The sequence below is a fragment of the Ascaphus truei genome, chromosome 4, assembly GCF_040206685.1.
Source record: "Ascaphus truei isolate aAscTru1 chromosome 4, aAscTru1.hap1, whole genome shotgun sequence".
NCBI lineage: Eukaryota > Metazoa > Chordata > Amphibia > Anura > Ascaphidae > Ascaphus > Ascaphus truei.
The window spans coordinates 345,246,507-345,267,814 of record NC_134486.1 but is presented as its reverse complement, the minus strand read 5'-3'; the positions used below and the strand labels follow the sequence as shown (position 1 = coordinate 345,267,814).

Here is a 21,308-nt window from a genome sequence, read left to right as displayed (position 1 = left end):
ACTCCCTAGTCTACGCAGACCAAGCAGGATGGCGTTTCCCGCCAAATCAGGAGAGCGCACGTGCTGCTGACTGCCAACCTGCACAGCAAGATGTTGCAACAATCTGTCCGGGATTGGCGCGAAAATCAGAGCCCCTCCCCAGTGATGTGAGTGACTCAGAGCAGAGCCAGAACTACTCACTTGTAGAAAGTGCCCTTCCTACAGATTCCACCAGGGGGAGCAAACACTGTAATCTGCAACCATACGTTGACGCCGTGCTAGACTGTTTGATCTCTGAAGAGGTGTATTCCGATGTTGCGGACCCTGCTGTGGGCCCGTGTGCCCTTCGATGGTCAGTCAGACCTACTGCAGAGGTACCATCGGTCCTAGGCTTGGGACCAGTACCTACAGACAACAAGGGTGAGTCGACTGCCCCAGGGGTGTTGGGGGTGAGCCTCCAGGTGACCGCGGAGCACGATGGCTCCTTAAGTCTGGTCGCCCGGGCGAAGGGCTCCCCGCTGCATCGCGTCCTGGCGGAGGTGTCCTCATTAGAAGATAGCTGTCCAGTGGTGCGAGTGGACCAGTGCCCACTGCCTATCGTGCCAGAAGAAGAGAAACCCATCGCAAGCCAGCCGAGTGGTAAGGAACCCCCTTGCCCCCCCCAGGCTCCGATGGAGGTGGCCGTGAAGAAGGCCAGAGTTGCGGCTTCTGAGCGGAGTGTGAGCCCGTGTGCTCCGACACAAGTGGTCCCAGGACTGGGATCCAACGCTCCCGAAGTTCGAGTCAGTGAGTTGACTGTCCCAGAAGAGTTGGGGACAGGTCCCGATACTACCAAGGTGGGAACTGACAGCGTCCCCGAGGACCTGTTGGACACCGTGAATCACCGCAGTGGTAAGGTATCTACCCTTTACCCCCTGCCAGGTGAAACAGAGATTTTGCTGAAAGAGAAGCGGCCCATCCGCCAAGTAGTGGACCGTGGGAAAGGTCTTGGCCGCCTGGCCTGCTGTTTCCAAGGCGTGGATGACCAGGTAAAGACCGGGTTGAAAGACACTGTGCTATTCCTTTCACCAGGGGGAGGAAGTAGTACTGAACCAGTAACTGTCACCCCAGAGTGTGCTCTTCAAGAGAATTTTCTGGGAGAGGCTCACGGACGCAAAAGTGAGGTACCCCCACCTGATCAGTTAGGGGCACCCCACAAATGGTCTCAGCTAGCCTTGGGAATTATGGGGTGTGATGTGACATGTGTTGGTGAGGTTAAAGCCGATCTGTTAAGTGTACGGGGTATGCCATGCCATTTGTCAGTGTGTGAAATTGTGCCCTGTTATGTCGTTCCCCAAGCGAGGGCGTTGGGTGTTTCACCAGGGGGAGAGTGTAGCCAGGTCACCCTTTGCCCCCTGCGACCCCCTCGGGAGCCTCCGTGGGCACAAGCGATGCTGGGTACTGCCGGAGGCCAGCGGCAGACCCGACGGCCATCCCAAGGGTGGGGGCCGTTGCAGGGAGCGGTGCGCTGTCTCCGCGAGCAGGCCGGTTGCCGGGGACGCGATCGGGCCGTTGCTAAGGCCGCGGTCGCGTCTCTAGGGTCCCGGCGGCCGGCGAGGAGAGCGCCGCCATTGCGCTTCAAGTCGCGCATGCGCAGTGATCGCGCGAGGGCAGGAGAGCCCCAGATAGGTCGCGCATGCGCAGATAGGGGTAGGGAGCTAAGGCAGCTCTTAGGAGGTCGCGCGAGAGTAGGGAAGCATAGGGAGAGCTTGAGGCGGCCATTAGGAGTTAGTGTAGGCAGAGGGGAGGAACGCACGCGGTCCCAATGTTATTGTAGGGGCCTCGGGACTACAATTCCCATGAGGCATAGCGAGGCAGGCACCAGGTGCTTGATAGGAGCCAATAGAGATGTAGGACTGCCCTGGAGGAAAAGAGATACATTTCCCGGGCTTTGCATGAGTCACGTCAGTCAGGAAGAAGCAGAGCAAGGAGGCAGACAAGGGAAGGAGGTAGGGTGCAGGAGAGAGGGACTCCCCTGTATTAGGCCAGCACCCCCTTGGTCAGAGATAGCTCAGCTCCCCAGTAAGGTGAGTGTTGCCAGGGGCAGCCCTCAGGTTAGGGACCATGCCACTTACATTAGTGGGAGCTGGGAGAAGGAAGTCTTCAGTTATAGAGTGGGAGTCAGGGAGCTGTTAGGGAAGTAGGGTGTAGGGAGCGAGTGCAGCTTCTGCCCCATATAGGTACCTACACTCCAGGTAGACCCCAACTCCCCACTAGTTGGGTGGGTAACTGTTCAGAAGGTGTTAGAGAGTTGGAGCTAGGGAGCTGTGAGGGAAGAAGGGTGCGGGGAGTGAGAGCAGCTCCTGCACCCCATAGGTACCCACACCCCAGGTAGGCCCCAACCCCCCGCTAGTGTAGTGGGTTAAGTACTCATTGAGGCCCAAGATAGGGACGCTGCCCTTAGTGTTGTTAGAGTGCTGCATTGTCAGGGTCACAGCGAGCAGTGCTGTGAGGTCTGATAGGCAGGCACCTTGTTGCGCAGCACGTTGGCTGCAGCCTCCAGTGAGTTACAGCTTGCTGCGGTAGGCGCTGGGACTAGTCAGAGAGTAGTGGGTCTGGAGAAGGGCTATAGCTGTTCTAGTCACCTTGAGGTAGCGCTAGGGGTAGGATGCCTGAAGGGATAGCCTGTTAACGAGGTCAGGAATTCTGGAGAGGATCTGCACTAGGCTAGCCAACAGTAGGTAGACGCCCAAGTACTGCATGGAAGAGTACTCTAGTCCATTCCAGATCACTTACCGAAGGGACTTGGGTAGTAAGGGGAGTGGGACAGGTCATTACCCCTACCGGCCATAGGAGTTCCCCAAGCCACTACAGGTTGCTGTACTACAGGGACAGGCCCTAGGTTAGGGTTCCTGTCACGTTAGTACCATTTATATAGGTAGGGACACAGCGGCTGCTGCTGTTCCTGTGGAAGCGGTTGGACCCACGTTGGGGTCCACAGAGACGATTCCAGAGGGGGACCGCCCTAGTGGTCCGCACGTGCAAGGAGTTTGGTTGGAGGATCAGACGGACTCATCACACGTCTGACCCTTTGAGAAGTTTGTTGCTGACCCGAGCACCGGAGTGCTCGGCAGGTATTATACCATCACATGTGCACCAACAGGCCTAGAGGTTCTTAGTGACTGCGCAGTCACCCATTGACTATCTCTGTAGGAGTACGGGACATTGGGTGGGGTTCTTGGGACACTGGGTGGGATCACCTAGTGTTTGGGAATCGTCCTGCGAGACGTCACTGTTAGTGTCTCACCGTGAGAGAGACACCGGTTATCATTATTATTCGTTAGTAAAGTTCTTAGTTATATAATCACTGTGTGTGTGGTTTCAGATTGGGTTCCTATGTAGGGTCATTCTACACTTCCATAGAATCCTACACAGGTGGAGGCGCTGAAAGAAGATTCGTTCCAGAGGATTCACCCCAGGCTCTCACTAGCGGAGGCTCAGACCTCCTGTGAGCCTACAGGTATACGCACCACACCGGTAACACCGCATGTTCTACTCACCCACACTACATATGAGATTGGGTGGGGTGGAATACCCGTTACAGGTATAAAGAAAAAAGATTATGATTTATGGAAATTAGAGATGTGCAAATTTGCAGTTTGGTTATAAGAAAAAAAAGAGATTTGTCTACCGTAAAAAGGTTTTTAAACATTTGTGCGAATTTATGCATTTGCACTGGACTATTCGCACATACGATCAGTCCAGACCCTGAAATATGGGGGGAGAGATACCTGAGAAATGTGTTAATAGGAGTATTTTGCATATTCAATTAGCTTTCTCTCTCTCTGCCTCTATCTCTACCATATTTCATAGTGTGTGTCACATAGAATGTGTCAATAGTGGCCACCAGCATAATTGCAAACGTTTGCACACATCTTTAACAAAGATTTGCAGGCAAAGATTCATCAGCTAATTGAATACTAAAAAAAAATCTGCAAAATATTTTCTGAAAGAAATTTTGACACATTCACCCATCTCTAGTGGAAATTGAGGTCATGTACTCCTTTCTGTGTCAAATACAATTTCGGGCTTTTACATACAATAGTAACTTAATTGTGCACCAATTTTGGTTCCCAAATTTTTTTTGAGATGCTTAGTACATACGCTCCTACAGTTTATATGGGAGTGAATTTGCAGACCTAAAATGGTGTCGCTAAAATTCGAATTGTTTTGATAGCGCTACTACAGTTGTCGTAAGGCAAGTGAAAGCACTGGGTTTTTGTGAATTTACAGGTGCAGCAGCACTATGGCTATAGTACTTGCGCCCCAAGAACAGTAAGCTACCTAGGTGGATTAAATCTGCAGAGTTTCATGCTTCCAAATTGGACCCTGCAGCATTAATTCGTTTGGGCCTTCTGCTGGGAGAGAATACTGGTACTAACATTTTAGATGAGCTGCGCAGCCATCTCTGTCCCTGTCTCTCCATCTGCAACCATATCCCCACATCGCTGAAGGTAAGATGCAGGGCTGTATTTATTTGCAACCCCCTGATGATGTAGAGGCTTTAACTGTATATGGGTGTCTACATCATGGGGGTGGGTCTATATGGCCATATATGGTTATCTACATCATCGAGGCGCTGGACAGGATGCATAACACTATCCAGCCCCAGTGACATGTAGATGACCAAATATGGTCATATTGGCTCCACCTCATTATGTAGCTATTCATATAAGGTAATTTACATAATCCATGGCCTTGGCAAGGAAGCTGTCCGGCATTTTATCTTCAGAACTGTGGGGAGATGTCTGCAGATGGAGTGACAACTGCAGATGGGGACAGAGGCAGCGAGTCAGCTCATCTATAAGGTTAGTATTCTCTTCCAGCAGATGGTCCATCATGCGAAGGATTAATGCTGCAGGGTTCCCATTCAAAAGCATGGATCCCTGCAGTCTTAATTCTTCTGAGCCACACACCTTACTGTTCTTGGGTTCTTTTGGGACCGCAGAGGATCCATGATTGGACCCCGGGTTTCCAATTTTTTTCATGATCCCACAAGTACAGTGAGTCTTGTTATATTTGTAGCTTAGTGTCTCTATTTGACAATTTGAAATGTTTTAAATGTACTATATGCATACATTATATGTTTTTAAACAAACTGTTTTTAAACACTGACAAGACTGTAACAATGGTATTTGGGACCAAGACTAAATTTTTAAAGCTTCCAGCGACTGAGCTCCAGATTAGAACAAACACTAACATCACCCTAACTCCTGTTACTAGTTTTAAATACCTGGGCATATGGCTTGACTCCCACTTAACATTCGGGATGCACATTGATACCCTGACAACCAAGACCTATGCCAAACTAGGGATGCTTTACAGGAACAAATCCTCCTAAGTCTCCTGGTCAGAAAACATATCGCACAGCAGATGCTAATGCCAATTATTGACTATGGAGACATAGTATATGGCTCAGCACCCCAAACCCACCTTAGCAAACTTGACACCCTCTACAATTCAATTTGTCGTTTTGTTCTCCAATGCATCACTGTGAAATGCTCAAAGAACTAGATTGGTCATCACTCGAGTCTAGGCGCAAAGTTCACCTTTCCTGTCTTGCCTTCAAATTCTTTATGGGCAAGCTACCCAGCTACCTGAACAGCCTCCTCATCCCTACCACATGCAGCACCTATCACCTGAGATCAGACTCCAAAAGACTGTTCATGGTCCCAAGGCTCAACAAAGTATCCGGCCGCTCTTCCTTCTCTTACCGTGCACCCCAAACTGGAACAACCTACCAGAGACTCTTACATCCACCACCAGTTTAAGTTCTTTCAAATATAAGGCTTTCACACATTTTAATCTGGTCTGTAATTGTTTCATACGCCCATAATGTATATTATCTTTAACTGTGCATGCAATGTCTTGTATATAATGTATAACCTGCTCATTTATGTAACTGTATTTGTAAACATGTATTATTTGTCTTAACTCTGTGTCCAGGACATACTTGAAAACGAGAGGTAACTCTCAATGTATTACTTCCTGGTAAAATATTTAATAAATAAATTATATGCAACATATACTCACATATACTGAACATACTGTATACTGGATGGATATGCATACATAAACACATATACTATATACATGTGACAAGCAGTGTAGAGAGGAACTATGAGGCATTTCAGGATGACACAACTGTCTGTCACTGCATACATTTGAACTCTACTTCTCACTTCTCCTATAGCCCCTCCCCCGGGCTTCCTTTAAAAACAGATCACCTCCACTTCCTGGTTGCTAGTTCAATGTTCATTGTGCACAAAAAGGAGCACACCTGAGACATCTGGCAGATATGCTGATAACCACTGACAGTAGCACTCCCCAGAAGCTGGTTTAGCTCACAATTCTAAAGCTGTTTCCACGAGTAGCAGAGGATGTGGGTTCTGGTCCTGTTGGACCTTGCACCAGTACCCCCTTCCTCACAAGATGCCTTGGGTTTGTCATTATACTGTAAGTCTTATGATAATCTTTGCTAGGAATTGGGGAGTTTAAGTCATTAGCATATCTAAGGTATGCTTCTTTTTGAGTAAAAGTGTCTCTCCTTATGGTGTTTGGATGGCGGTTTGAGGACACACACACACACACACACACACACACACACACACACACACACACACACACACACACACACACACACACACACACACACACACACACACACACACACACACACACACACACACACACACACACACACACTATTTCCATTTCTGGACTTTTTGGAATTTTCACTTTTAAGACGGATCTGCAGATTTTGTTGGCTGTAACAAACCTGCAAATTCACAGCGAAATAGAACATTGGCCAAAATATCGCCAGTAATTGATAATCCATTTTAAAACTTTTGACCGGAGTGGCACAATCTCTTGGCAGCCTTACATAGTGCACCACTATTGAAACAATGAGATTTTAAGAAAAACCCTCCACATTTGGAATTGTCCTAATTGACTGAACAGAAATTTGTGCTCCAATGGTCTACTGTCAAAAAGATTATTTAAGGTAGCGAGTGATGTTATTGCAATTCAAAGTTTCCCTTGTTTGTTGAAATACAGTACACATGATAAATGTGCACTGTTCTCATTAATATGACTTTTAAAGTTCAAAGAAGTATTCCAATTTACATGCACATGGAACACAGAGACTGTAAAACGACTTAAACTAAACAGTATATTCACTTCAGAATGAATCTGGAAACCTTAGGATATTTTACAGTGTTAACATCAAATATTTATTTTAATTATTTTGAAGTTAGCAGTGTAATCATGGAGAGGGGAAAGGGGGGGAAAGAGAGGGGAAAGGGAGGGAAAGAGAGTGGGAAAAAGAGGGTAGGGGGAATATAGGGAGGGGAATAGAGAGGGGGAGAGAGAAGGGGGGACAGGGGTGAGCAGGAAATGGGGGAGTAGAAGAGGGGGAAGCAAACCTTTTGCTTTGGTTTTGAAGCAAAAGGTGGCGCTGTGTGATAATGGTGAAAGGCAGGGTTGCAAACCTGTCTAAGACCTGCAAATGAGCAAACAGTAATATTTCAATTTGCTATATGCTTTACTGTGGAGGGTTGTTGTCACTTTTTTTTACCCAAAATATATATATATGTCTCTGTCTCTGTCGCCGCTCTCTCTTCGCTCTCTCTTCTCTCTCTCTCCTTTTATTGGCAGTAAGCCCTGGTACAATCAGGTTGCCAGTAGTTGATATGGGATTTTCCCCCTCCGAGTTGCTGCACTTGAGTGACATCACTTCACTGTGTGGCGGTGACATCAGGCCTGGGCATGATCAATCATGAGCCACACCTGGTGCCCTCCTCCTGCCAGGACTTAAGAGCAGTGCCGCTGCAAATTCAGGAGTGCTGCTACCTACTTGAAAGTTGCAGGTCACACAACCAAGAGCCTGACTATTGGGCCTACTCTGGTCCTCTTCCCTCCGGGGGAGAGTGAGTACCTTTGCTAGAGGGGCAGGGAAGAGCTGGGACTGCTGCGGTTGCCCTTGGCCTGTAGTAAAGGTCCAGGGACCATCCTTCAGTGGTAGCTGAGAGTGACTGTTTTGGGCAGAACCTGACGTGTACTGTGCTATACACAGAGAGACCATAAATCGTTCCCGTTTGCATACAGTATACCTCCAGCTTGGTGTGTAATCTTACTTGGGGGAGAGGTAATCGGTACTACCGTGGGAGATCATCTTCAGTTCCCTGGAGCCTACGGCAGATGGAAGCGCTGCACTGCTAATGAATATGTAGGGTATGAACCCCAGAAGCTTAGTCCTGTGTCCTGTGTATAAACATAGTTTTGAATAAACTTTATTTTTCTTTCTAAGTTCTGGAGTGCCTGCTTCCATCTTTTCTGATTCCAGTCCCCAGCGGTTTGCACCCAGACAGGACGCTATCTTCACTGAAGTGTCACTATATTTTTACATATACAGTATGTAGCAATCTTGGGGTATGCTAGTGAGTTCTGGTCCTTACAGGGAGTTAAGTTAAGGGGTTAAATCCTCCACAGGCCCTAGTTTTAACCAATTTCATGTAACTTATTTGATGTAACCAATCTTATGTTGCAAGTTTCTCAGCTTAGTGATTGGCTGTTTCTGTCCTTCTAGAAGTTACTGGAAAATCAACCCTCTAGGGCAAGGGTGTGAAACTTTCTGGGCTGTTCCCTCTGGCTGCTGAGCCCCAGTACTCGCCCCCCCCCCTTTCCTAGGAACCGGCGTCAAATGACACCATGGGGTCATGTGATGTGACGTCATGTGACCCTGATGTGTCATTTGACATGCGTTGCCTGAAGCCAAGGTACGTCAGTTACAGAGGCCTCGTACGCTCCCCGGTATTTAATTTATATGCTTTAGGGAAGAGCGCGAGGCCTCTGTATACACTGCAACCCCCCCCCCCCCCCCACATATCTAACGCCCCCCAGTTTGCGCACCCCTGCTCTAGGGAATGATTTAGCTAAAGTAAACCTTATCTTGTCCTGCCCAACAACAGTGGTGGGGACAAAGGTTGTAAATGTTTGGGACCCGGATATTTTCCTCAGATCCGAGGAGGAACAAGAAGAGGTGGTCTCCTGGGCTCTCCAAGCCCTATAAAAGGGTAGCACCATTATTTGTTTTCTGAGTTGGGAACATTTTTCAGTAGCAGGGGCCCATAGACACAGCACTAGAGAGGACTCCTGCCATAGTAGGGAGTAGGTTCTCACCCAAGGGCTTAGTGGGACTGCTGGGAATTATAGGAAGAAAGGTTCCAGTTCTGTCATTGGATGTAGAAAAAAGGCATGCAAAAGATCTATCCATCTACAAACCTCATGCTTGACGAAACCTGAGTGCAAGTGTCTAGTAACTCTCGAAACCCTGTCCTGTTGTTGACCTAAAGTTATTTGCTTGTTAATAAAGTTCAACAAAAGTTCCTGGCACCCTCCATCCTTATTTTGCTCACCACACCAGCCCTGCACGGATTTCCAGCACCCTGAGATGAAAGGTAAACTGCTGAGTTACACACACACACACACTTTGGTATATATGTTTATGTCTATATACGGTATTCTTGTGTGGCTGCTTTTTTCAAACCAAATATTAAGATCATTGCTGTTTTTTTAAGAGACTTCATCTGATACTGTGTGAACAGCTTTTCCTTAACAACTTCAAAGCTGGGAATATTAGAATCTGCAGGTTTTTGTTGGTACTGGCAGTACGTGGGTGGTTACTGTATGTGTGTGTGGGTGTCTGACAACTGAAGGCATAAAGGCACTGAAGTCTATTGTTGCATTATTAAAAAGATGACATTAGGTAGCTCTACCAAGCATTCCATTTTACCAGATGTAATAAAAATAAAATAGGTTATGATTGTGTTTTATTTTTTAAATATATGAAATATGTTGCTTGCTGACTGACAAACCTCTCTAGTCAAATGTTTAAAGGGCCTGGGAGAGCAGCTCATTTATTTGTACAAAAATATAATCTGTGTTTACTTCTATACAGTGGCACGTTCGTCTGACATGCATATAAATGCCTGTAGACCAGGTCAAAATATGTGACCAATGCTGAATCTGTCATGGTTGGTGTATGCAATTTTAAAGTAAAATTTGCTAAAATGAAGAAATAGGGCAAATATAATTATCCTATATTCTAAGCCCTATAAGAAAATGATAATGGCAGTGAATTATCAAAACTATAATGCTGGCAAAGCTACTGTAATTCTAATATTACAAACACACATTTTTTTACTACAGTATATCAAAATACAAACATGATTTTGAAAGGTTCAATATTCAAGGACAGACATGCTGAAAAACTATAGGAATCTCAAATCTCATTTACACAACACAGTACCAATATACTAGGGTGCATGCACGAATTGCAGTGCATGCACGAATTGTCCCCACCAATCGTGCATGCGCGGCCAGCAAGAACCGATCCGGCACATGCACAATTGTTATGGGCCGTTTGCGCATGCACTGTTTGTTCTGGCCGTTCGCACATGCGCAGGATCAGCTCTTACGGGACATTTTGCCACTTTTTACAAAGTTGTTGGGACCCCAGGACACAATGCCCATAATCAGGACAATCCAGGAAAAATCGGTACGTCTGGTCACCCTAAAATATACACAACCTGGAGTGACCCTTAATGCTAAAATAAACACTGAAATTCATTACAACAATTAACATCTTATGTTTCATTGCTGGCCTCCTGAGTCCTGCTTTTATTTTGGGCAAACTGGTTCTTTAAAGTAATTAGAGGATAGATTACATAATTAGTATTCAAATATATTTTAATTAAAGTTGTACTGTATATGTATACTAACATTTAGCACTTTCTTATTTTGAATGTATATTGCACCAATGTATGTATTATGCTTGTGTTTGACGGAACCATGATGACATTATCTAGGTTTCTATGAGGGGTTTCTCTAAGTGCATAAACAGCATGCCTTTCCTAATCCTGAAAGTTGTAAAGCCTTTTGTACACTCCTTAAAATGCCCACGGGGACCAGAAGATCCCCCAGGGATTACATTTAGCATTATAGAACTTCCTGCTCTACCAATCAAAATGTCCCGTGGCAAGTAATATAAAAGGATATGATGTCTTGTGAGAAAATAATTACACAAAGGGGAACTGTGAGCATCAGTGGCAGAGGTCAGATTTCATAAAGGAATATCCATCCATCAATCCACTACAGGAGCAGTTTCAATTCAAGGTAACAAGTGCAGCTTTTTGTTACTGTGCGGACATTAAAAGGGGTACTCTTGAAACAATGATCATATCTCAATATAAGTTCTCAAAAACAATATTAATTATTTTACAAATCTGCCTTCAGGAAAGGAAAATAAAGCCAAAAGAGGAAAAGACCCATAAAACAAAATGTGTTTATATTTTAAAAGCTTTCCCACAGCACTTCTAAATGCAGAGCAAATCAAACCCATACTGTATATGTACTGCTTAGGGACATTTGAGACTATGTTTTTTATGATGTATTAAGGAGTAAACACACTATTAAATAGACTCCTGTATCTGATGCATGCTACATATTCTGCTGTTATGTTGTCTGGGCAACTAATATTAGTTACAAAAATCCACTTATTAAAGATAATTGAACTTACCTACAGTATACAGTTATCAGCATTTATATATGTGTTACTTGAAATGTTATTGAGAGGGGGAATTTCACAACTATTGTACTTGAAAGTACTAATGCAGGTGGTGGCTCCCACTTTTAGGTGGGGAGTCATGGCTCAGGTAGTGCTGCTCTTTCTTCTTCCCTCCTCACCCCTCTTTTCTATCTTTCATTTTTTCTTTGTGCTTTTAAATGAGCAATCCACGCGCTTTTTTTTAAGATTTATTCTTTTACACAGGATTGAAGCAGGAGTTATTCGGAGCCGAACCACATTCATTTTAGATGCTTACCTCCAAACGGGGTGCCGGTTGCCACTCCAGCTGAGCTATCTGGGCTTTAAAGTTTAAAGCTTGTGCTGACATCTCTACTTCTTATTGGCTACTGGGCGCAGGAGCTTTGAAAAGCGGCCATGTCATGATCCCTGGTAGCTGGGCAGAGTAGCTACCAGCACCCGCTATGGAGGTAAGTATCTGCTGAATCAGGGGTCTCCAAAGTTGAAATGAATGGGGTTTAGATCCGGAGACCCCTGTTTCAATTCTGTGTTAAAAAAAAATATAAGAAATTAAATTAAAAAAAAAAAAAATCTTGGATTACCACTTTAAGAGCATAGGTCAAAAAAGTAAAGATGCATCCTGTCCCCCCTACTATTTGATTTCACACTATAATCTGTTGGTATTTAATTTTACAGTATCTAGTTTAAGTATTAGAACTTGATCTAGAGAATGTTGTCGATTTTTTTTTGTCATGGGTGATTTCCAATACAAAAGTAGCGGTCTATGCATAAAAAGTTTGACTATCCTTACCTGTATTTTTTAAGTAGAAGAATATAATATATTCTCTCAACTACTGTAAGTTTGAGCAAAAAGCAAACATCTCTCCACTTTAATAAAAAATAAATCTAGGACATCTCTCCACTTTAATAAAAGGTAAATCCCAGGAGGTGTGTTACATTCATTGTCTGTGGTAAAAAGTTAAAATATATATACAGTATATATATATATATATATATATATATATATATATATATATATATATATATATATATATATTGTGACAAACGGCTTCCTCCGGGGCTCAGCCGTCTGTCCAGGACTGCTAGAACACGGTCTTTTAGGGTAGGTTAAATGACGAGGCGTAACGTGCTGTTCCTTTAAACAGGCTACTGCCTGGTTTATTCAGTCCCAGGCACTGAGACTGCCACAGTGAATACAAAAGAAAACACAAGCAAAACAAAACCCTGCTCATCTGAGCAATAACTTAACTGAGGTTCACCCTGACTGGGGTTGGAGCGGCTTGCCCGCTTCCAACAAACAAAAATAAGAATCTTTACAATTTGAGAAAAGGAACAGAATGAGTTAACCTGTTTGGGGAGAGGCTTTTCCCCTCTCTGCTTCCAGCAGCACTCCTGCCTCCAGTTTCTTGGGGAGAGGGGAGAGGAACCAGGAAATCAGCCTTAAATACCTGATTTCTATCTAGCAGGACAGGTGACAGAAATCAGGCAGCAGACAAACTCTGGTCTGGATCTCTCATCCTCAGTTCCAGCAACTGTCAAACTGTGGGATGGAGTGCATATTCGGAGGCTGCACTTTCTAGCCTAAACAGGATAGAAGCTTTCCAGTATTCTGGGAGCCCTATATATGGAATTTATTATCATCCCCTTGTTTCTGTCACATATCCCCCCCCAGCTCAGACCTCGAGGGATGAGCGACCATGGATATTAGGGAGTGCATCCTTGACAAGCCGTCAGCATTGCCATGTTTGTGCCCTGACCTGTGCTCCACAGAAAATGTAAAGGGTTGTAGGCTTATGAACCACCTGGTCACTCTAGCATTCTTCTCTCTGTTTTGACACATCCAGGTGAGGGGTGCATGATCTGTGACCAAGCGGAATTTTCTCCCCAACAGATAGTATTTGAGCGTCTCTACAGCCCACTTTATTGCGAGACACTCCTTCTCGACTATGGAGTCATTTTTCTCCTGGGGATTTAGTTTCCTACTTAAATAAAGGATGGGGTGCTCCTCACCTTGAGACTCCTGGGAGAGTACAGCCCCCAGCCCTACCTCAGATGCGTCGGTTTGGACTAAAAACTCTTTAAAGAAGTCAGGTGTGCCCAACCAGTGTTCTAAAGGTGTGTTCGGTTTCGGGGGACCACTTTACCATTAGCGTCTCTCTTGCTTTTGTGAGGTCGGTTAGTGGGGTTGCCTTAGTTGCAAAATTGAGAATAAACCTTCTATAGTAGCCAATTAATCCCCAAAATGTCCTTACTTGTTTTTTTGTAACTGACCTTGGCTTTGAGTGTTTGGGGTTTGAGTAAACCTCTGCCAATAGAATACCCCAGATACTTGGCCTCCTCCAGACCAATAGTGCATTTAGCGGGGTTAGCAGTTAGTCCAGCAGACCGAACTGCGTCAAGCACAGTTTGGACCTTTGGAAGGTGGGATTGTCAATCTTCACTATGGATTACCACATTATCCAGGTAGGCGGCAGCATACCGAGCATGTGGCTTTAAAATTGTATCCATCATTCTTTGGAATGTAGCAGGAGCTCCATGTAAGCAAATAGGCAGCACCCTATACTGAAAGAGGCCGTCTGGAGTTGAGAAGGCTGTCTTTTCTTTTGCCCATTCTGTGAGGGGAACCTGCCATTACCCTTTTGTTAGGTCTAGGGTCGTGAGATATCGGGCTTTGCCCAGTCTCTCTACCAATTCATCAACCCTGGGCATAGGATAAGTATCAAATTTTGACACAGCATTTAGTTTACGGTAGTCATTGCAAAACCTTGTTGTACCGTCTGGTTTTGGGACTAAAACTATAGGGCTGTTCCACCCACTTTGGGATTCCTCAATTACACCTAGTTTTAGCATTTTTTTAACCTCTAAATTTATAGCCTCTCTTTTGGCCTCTGGGATTCGGTACGGTTTAAGGTTAACTAGGACCCCTGGTTCAGAGACTAGGTCATGTTCAATTAACCTAGTTCTACCTGGCTTTGTAGAGAAGACTTCTTTGTTTCTTCTCACTAGGTTCTGGACCTCTCGTTTCTGATGAATGGACAGGGTATCAGCTATGCTAACCTCTGGGACAGTTTCTCGATTCTCTGATGGACCTGGGGGTACTAGAGTTAATAAGATCTCTCTATCTTTCCAGGGCTTAAGTAGGTTTACATGGTAAATTTGCTCAGGTTTCCTCCTACCTGGCTGTCTCACCTTGTAATTTACTTCTCCCACTCTTTCCGAGACCTCATATGGCCCATGCCACTTAGCAAGGAATTTACTCTCTACGGTGGGAACCAGAACTAGCACCCTATCGCCTGGATAAAAAAATCTTGCCCTAGCACCCTTATTATACGTATTCCTCTGTGCCTCTTGAGCTTTTTCCATGTGTTCCCTCACTATAGGTAGGACCGCAGATATGCGGTCCTGCATCTGGGCAACATGTTCTATTACACTTCTGTATGGTGTAACCTCGTGTTCCCAAGTCTCTTTGGCTAAATCCAGTAAGCCCCTTGGGTGTCGGCCATACAATAGTTCAAATGGGGAGAAGCCTGTGGATGATTGGGGAACCTCCCTAATGGCAAATAACAGGTATGATAACAAACAATCACAGTTTTTCCCATCCTCATCGACCGCCCGGCGTAACATGCTTTTTAAGGTTTTATTGAATCGTTCCACTAAACCATCTGTTTGTGGATGATAGACTGAGGTTCTGAGATGCTTGATTTTTAGGAGTTTACATAACTCTTTTGTTACTTGGGACATAAATGGTGTTCCCTGGTCAGTTAAGATCTCTTTAGGAATTCCGACCCGGGTAAACAGGACTATTAACTCTTTTGCTATGTTTTTAGCAGAGGTGCTATGTAGGGGAATTGCCTCCGGATATCGGGTGGCATAATCTAATATTACCAATATATGCTGATGTCCCCTAGCAGACTTTATAAGGGGTCCTACTAGATCCATAGCAATCCAGTCAAATGGTACATGTATTATGTGAAGGGGTACCAATGGGCTATGATACGCTTTGAACGGGGCGGTGATCTGACATTCTGGACATGAGGAGCAATAATTTGTAATTTCTGCCAGAACCCCAGGCAAATAGAAGCTTCAAAGAACCTTTTCTTTTGTCTTTTCCACCCCTAGGTGTCCCCCCAATGGGTGACTATGTGCGAGGTGTAATACTACATTACGGAATGTCCGTGGCACCAACAATTGTTTAGTTATAATGGATTTCCTCCTATCATCCCGATATACTAGGTCATTTTCTACCTTGAAGTAGGGGTAGGCAAGTGACCTATCTGGTTGGTCAGAAGTACTATTCTGGTCCCGTATATTCCCCCTTGCTTCTGCTAATGTGGGGTCTTCCCACTGGGCCTTCTTAAAACTCCCAGGACTGACCTCTAGGTCAGCGAAGGTCTTACCCTGTTCTGGGGTGTTAAGCGCCTGTTCAACATCTTGATTTGGGGTATTCCCTACCAATGGGGCCATAGGAAAGGGAATTTTACAGCACTCTTCCTCTTTCCCCTTTTTATATGGGCCCTCGTCAACCTCCATTTCTGAAAAAGGGAAAGGATTTGTTTCTTCTGTTTCTTCTTTATGGTCCGCTATTGAACTCTGGGCGCTATTCTGAGAGGAGGACCACATTTTTGGAAAATGGGGAAAGTCGGTCCCTATTAACACATCATGTGCCAGTTTGGGTACTATACCCACTTTGAAATCTAAAGAACCAAAGTCTGTTTCAATAAGAACATCAACAGTGGAATATTCATGATTATCCCCATGTATACAACAAATTGCCACTCTTTGTGAACAGTTTACCTGTTTTTTTCCAATGGGCAACAGGTATTCAGACACTAGTGTAACCATACTCCCAGAGTCAAGTAGTGCCCGAACCCTCTTACCATTTACCTTTACAAATGCCCAGAGATGGTTATTCAAGGGGTCCTCTGGGCTAGGGCCCATACATTGAGACCACAACGAATAAGGTTCAATGCTGTTGCATTGCATTGGTTCAGTATTTAGTGGGCAGACTTTCGCGGTGTGGCCCCTCTCATAACAATTTACACATTTAGGTACATAGTCTGTGTCCCACTTAGAGCCCTTTTTCGGCTTTCCATGTTGGCTGTTGCCCTTAGTATGCGAGCCACTGTTGCTGGTGCTGTGTGAAGGCGGTCGCTGCTCTTCAGCCCCCCTTAACCCTGGTACCCTTTTACCTGGAAGAGTCCTGGAACCTGGAGTAGAGGGGATGCTCCATGACTGTGGGTTGCAGGTGCTCTTCTGCTGCAATTTACCTTTCTACAAGGGCCACCAGCTCGTCTGCATTATGGGGGTCACTCTGACTGACCCAACGGCGTAGGGCAGAGGGAAGTTTCCTCAGGAACTGGTCCATGACCAATCGTTCCATGATGTGGCTTGCTGAGTTGATCTCGGGTTGTAGCTACTTCTGGGCGAGGTGGATGAGGTCATACATCTGGGATCGGGTGGCTTTATCCAACGTGAAGGACCATGCGCGGAACCTTTGGGCGCGAACAGCCGTGGTTACGCCGAGACGGGCGAGGATCTCGAACTTCAATTTTGCATAGACGTTAGCTTCGGCTGGCTCTAGATCAAAGTAAGCCTTCTGGGGTTCGCCGCTTAAGAAGGGTGCAATTAGACTGGCCCACTCAGCTTCTGGCCAACCTTCTCTCCGTGCCGTGCGTTCAAAAGTGAGAAGATAGGTTTCAACATCATCCGAGGGCCCCATCTTCTGAAGGTAGGGGCTTGCCCTGGTCTTTTTCGGGACTAGGACTGCCTCTGCCAGTGGAGCCTTAGTGATAGCCTCTCTCAGGACCTCGAGTTCCTGCTGTATGGCCTGGGCGAACCATTGTTGCTCCTCTCTCAGCAAGCGGTTTGTCTCTTGCTGGGTTGCATTCACCTGTTGCTGAGTTGCATTAGTCTCTTGCTGGGCTATTAGCAGCTGTTGCTGGGTTGCATTCGCGTCTTGCAGGGCTGCATTCGTCTGTTGCTGGGTTGCATTCGCCTCTTGCAGGGCTGGATTCGTCTCTTTCTGGGCAGCGCCATTGCGTACCAACGCACTCACCCCGTCTTCCATCTTGTTTGGAAAAAAAAACTTTTTTTTTTTTTTTAAGTTCTTTTACCCGCAGACCTTTTAGTGTTCTGCCCGCATTCTCCACCATATGTGACAAACGGCTTCCTCCGGGGCTCCGCCGTCTGTCCAGGACTGCTAGAACATGGTCTTTTAGGGTAGGTTAAATGACAAGGCATAACGTGCTGTTCCTTTAAACAGGCTGGTTTATTCAGTCCCAGGCACTGAGACTGCCACAGTGAATACAAAAGAAAACACAAGCAAAACAAAACCCTGCTCATCTGAGCAATAACTTAACTGAGGTTCACCCTGACTGGGGTTGGAGCGGCTTGCCCGCTTCCAACAAACAAAAATAAGAATCTTTACAATTTGAGAAAAGGAACAGAATGAGTTAACCTGTTTGGGGAGATTCCAGCAGCACTCCTGCCTCCAGTCTCTTGGGGAGAGGGGAGTGGAACCAGGAATTCAGCCTTAAATACCTGATTTCTATCTAGCAGGACAGGTGACAGAAATCAGGCAGCAGACAAACTCTGGTCTGGATCTCTCATCCCTCAGTTCCAGCAACTGTCAAACTGTGGGATGGAGTGCATATTCTGAGGCTGCACTTTCTAGCCTAAACAGGATAGAAGCTGTCCAGTATTCTGGGAGCCCTATATATGGTATTTATTACCATCCCCTGGTTTCTGTCACAATATATATACAGCTCAGACCCCGTTATATCGAGGTCCTCTGGGGCCACCCGATCCGACCGCACTAGAACCGGGGTCGCGCTAATTTTTTTTTAAAAATTGCCGCCGCGCACCCGATTGGGAGGGAGGGAGGAAGGAGGGAGGGAAGGAAGAGGTGGCCGGAAGCCCTACACGTCCCCCAGCAGCGGCCCTCCGAGTCCAGCCGCAGCCTGCTCCTTACCTCCCACCCCCACCACCGGCATCCATCCCCCTCCACCGGCATCCACTTCCTTCCTGACTGGCCCACTCAGCTTCTGGCCAACCTTCTCTCCGTGCCGTGCGTTCAAAAGTGAGAAGATAGGTTTCAACATCATCCGAGGGCCCCATCTTCTGAAGGTAGGGGCTTGCCCTGGTCTTTTTCGGGACTAGGACTGCCTCTGCCAGTGGAGCCTTAGTGATAGCCTCTCTCAGGACCTCGAGTTCCTGCTGTATGGCCTGGGCGAACCATTGTTGCTCCTCTCTCAGCAAGCGGTTTGTCTCTTGCTGGGTTGCATTCACCTGTTGCTGAGTTGCATTAGTCTCTTGCTGGGCTATTAGCAGCTGTTGCTGGGTTGCATTCGCGTCTTGCAGGGCTGCATTCGTCTGTTGCTGGGTTGCATTCGCCTCTTGCAGGGCTGGATTCGTCTCTTTCTGGGCAGCGCCATTGCGTACCAACGCACTCACCCCGTCTTCCATCTTGTTTGGAAAAAAAAACTTTTTTTTTTTTTTAAGTTCTTTTACCCGCAGACCTTTTAGTGTTCTGCCCGCATTCTCCACCATATGTGACAAACGGCTTCCTCCGGGGCTCCGCCGTCTGTCCAGGACTGCTAGAACATGGTCTTTTAGGGTAGGTTAAATGACAAGGCATAACGTGCTGTTCCTTTAAACAGGCTGGTTTATTCAGTCCCAGGCACTGAGACTGCCACAGTGAATACAAAAGAAAACACAAGCAAAACAAAACCCTGCTCATCTGAGCAATAACTTAACTGAGGTTCACCCTGACTGGGGTTGGAGCGGCTTGCCCGCTTCCAACAAACAAAAATAAGAATCTTTACAATTTGAGAAAAGGAACAGAATGAGTTAACCTGTTTGGGGAGATTCCAGCAGCACTCCTGCCTCCAGTCTCTTGGGGAGAGGGGAGTGGAACCAGGAATTCAGCCTTAAATACCTGATTTCTATCTAGCAGGACAGGTGACAGAAATCAGGCAGCAGACAAACTCTGGTCTGGATCTCTCATCCCTCAGTTCCAGCAACTGTCAAACTGTGGGATGGAGTGCATATTCTGAGGCTGCACTTTCTAGCCTAAACAGGATAGAAGCTGTCCAGTATTCTGGGAGCCCTATATATGGTATTTATTACCATCCCCTGGTTTCTGTCACAATATATACACAGCTCAGACCCCGTTATATCGAGGTCCTCTGGGGCCACCCGATCCGACCGCACTAGAACCGGGGTCGCGCTAATTTTTTTTTAAAAATTGCCGCCGCGCACCCGATTGGGAGGGAGGGAGGAAGGAGGGAGGGAAGGAAGAGGTGGCCGGAAGCCCTACACGTCCCCCAGCAGCGGCCCTCCGAGTCCAGCCGCAGCCTGCTCCTTACCTCCCACCCCCACCACCGGCATCCATCCCCCTCCACCGGCATCCACTTCCTCCCCCCCGAGGCCCCCACACCTACCGGCCCTCAGCGCCCGCCCTCCACGGCATAATCAGTTTTGGGCCTAGCCCTCCGAGTCCCAGCCTGCTCCTCACTCACCCCCCCTTCCGGCATCCACACCACCCCCCCTCCTACCGACACCCCCCCTACCGACACCCCCCTCCTACTGACACCCCCCCCTCCTCCTGATGCCAGCTCCGCTCCGATCTCAGCAGCCGACACCAAAGGTAGGGAGGGGGAGTGGGAGGGGTGGTGTGTGGTGTGAGTGTGGTGTTAGTGTGGTGTGAGTGTGCTGTGCTGTACAGTGTAGTTTGCTGTGAGTGCTGTGTGCTGTGAGAGTGTGCTGTGTGCTGTGAGAGTGTGCTGTGAGAGTGTGCTGTGTGCTGTGTGCTGTGAGAGTGTGCTGTGTGCTGTGTGCTGTGAGTGTGCTGTGTGCTGTGAGCAGTGTGCAGTGAGTGTGTGCAGTGTGCAGTGAGTGCTGGGAGTGTGTGCAGTGTGAGTGTGTGCAGTGGGAGTGTGTGCAGTGTGCAGTGAGTGCTGGTTGTGTGTGCAGTGTGCAGTGTGCAGTGAGAGTGTGTGCAGTGTGTAGTGAGTGCTGGTAGTGTGTGCAGTGTGCAGTGTGCAGTGTGCAGTGAGAGTGTGTGCAGTGTGTGCAGTGTGTGCAGTGTGTGCAGTGTGCAGTGTGTGCAGTGTGCAGTGAGAGTGTGTGCAGTGAGAGTGTGTGCAGTGAGAGTGTGTGCAGTGCGAATGTGTGCAGTTTGCAATGTGCAGTGTGCAGTGTGCAGTGTGCAGTGTGCAGTGTGCAGTGTGCAGTGTGCAGTGTGCAGTGTGCAAATTTTTTTTTTAAAAATGTAATATTTTTTTTTTTTTTAATTCGGGGTCCATGCTAAAACCGCGTTATAAGCGATCCGCGTTATAGCGGATTGCGCTACAGTATAACGGGGTTTAGCTGTATAGTGTATATATCAATTAAGTTGAAGATACATCTTCACTCAGATCCGGTAGCAATATTATTAGGGAATGTAGGCCAAAATTCCATAAAGAGTGATAAACTTTAGCACACCTTCACTCCAAATAAGTGAGTAGAAAAAAAATCTGACCCCCCTTTACTGAATCAGTGCATTAGTTTGAAGGTCTGAATATTACACAGACTTACTGATGAAAGTTTATATAAGCCAGATCAGTTATATTACTGTATGTACAGTGATTGGATAAGGCTAGACATCCTAACCCCATTAAAATAGTTAGAAATACAAATATGGTAG

The 21,308-nt window shown here is 46.5% G+C and overlaps 1 protein-coding gene across 1 annotated transcript in view; it reads right to left on the bottom strand.

The window, feature by feature from the left end:
• Positions 1 to 21,308, bottom strand: part of CSMD1 (CUB and Sushi multiple domains 1) — a 2,556,145-nt gene that overhangs the window by 2,305,547 nt on the left and 229,290 nt on the right. The window lies entirely within an intron of this gene.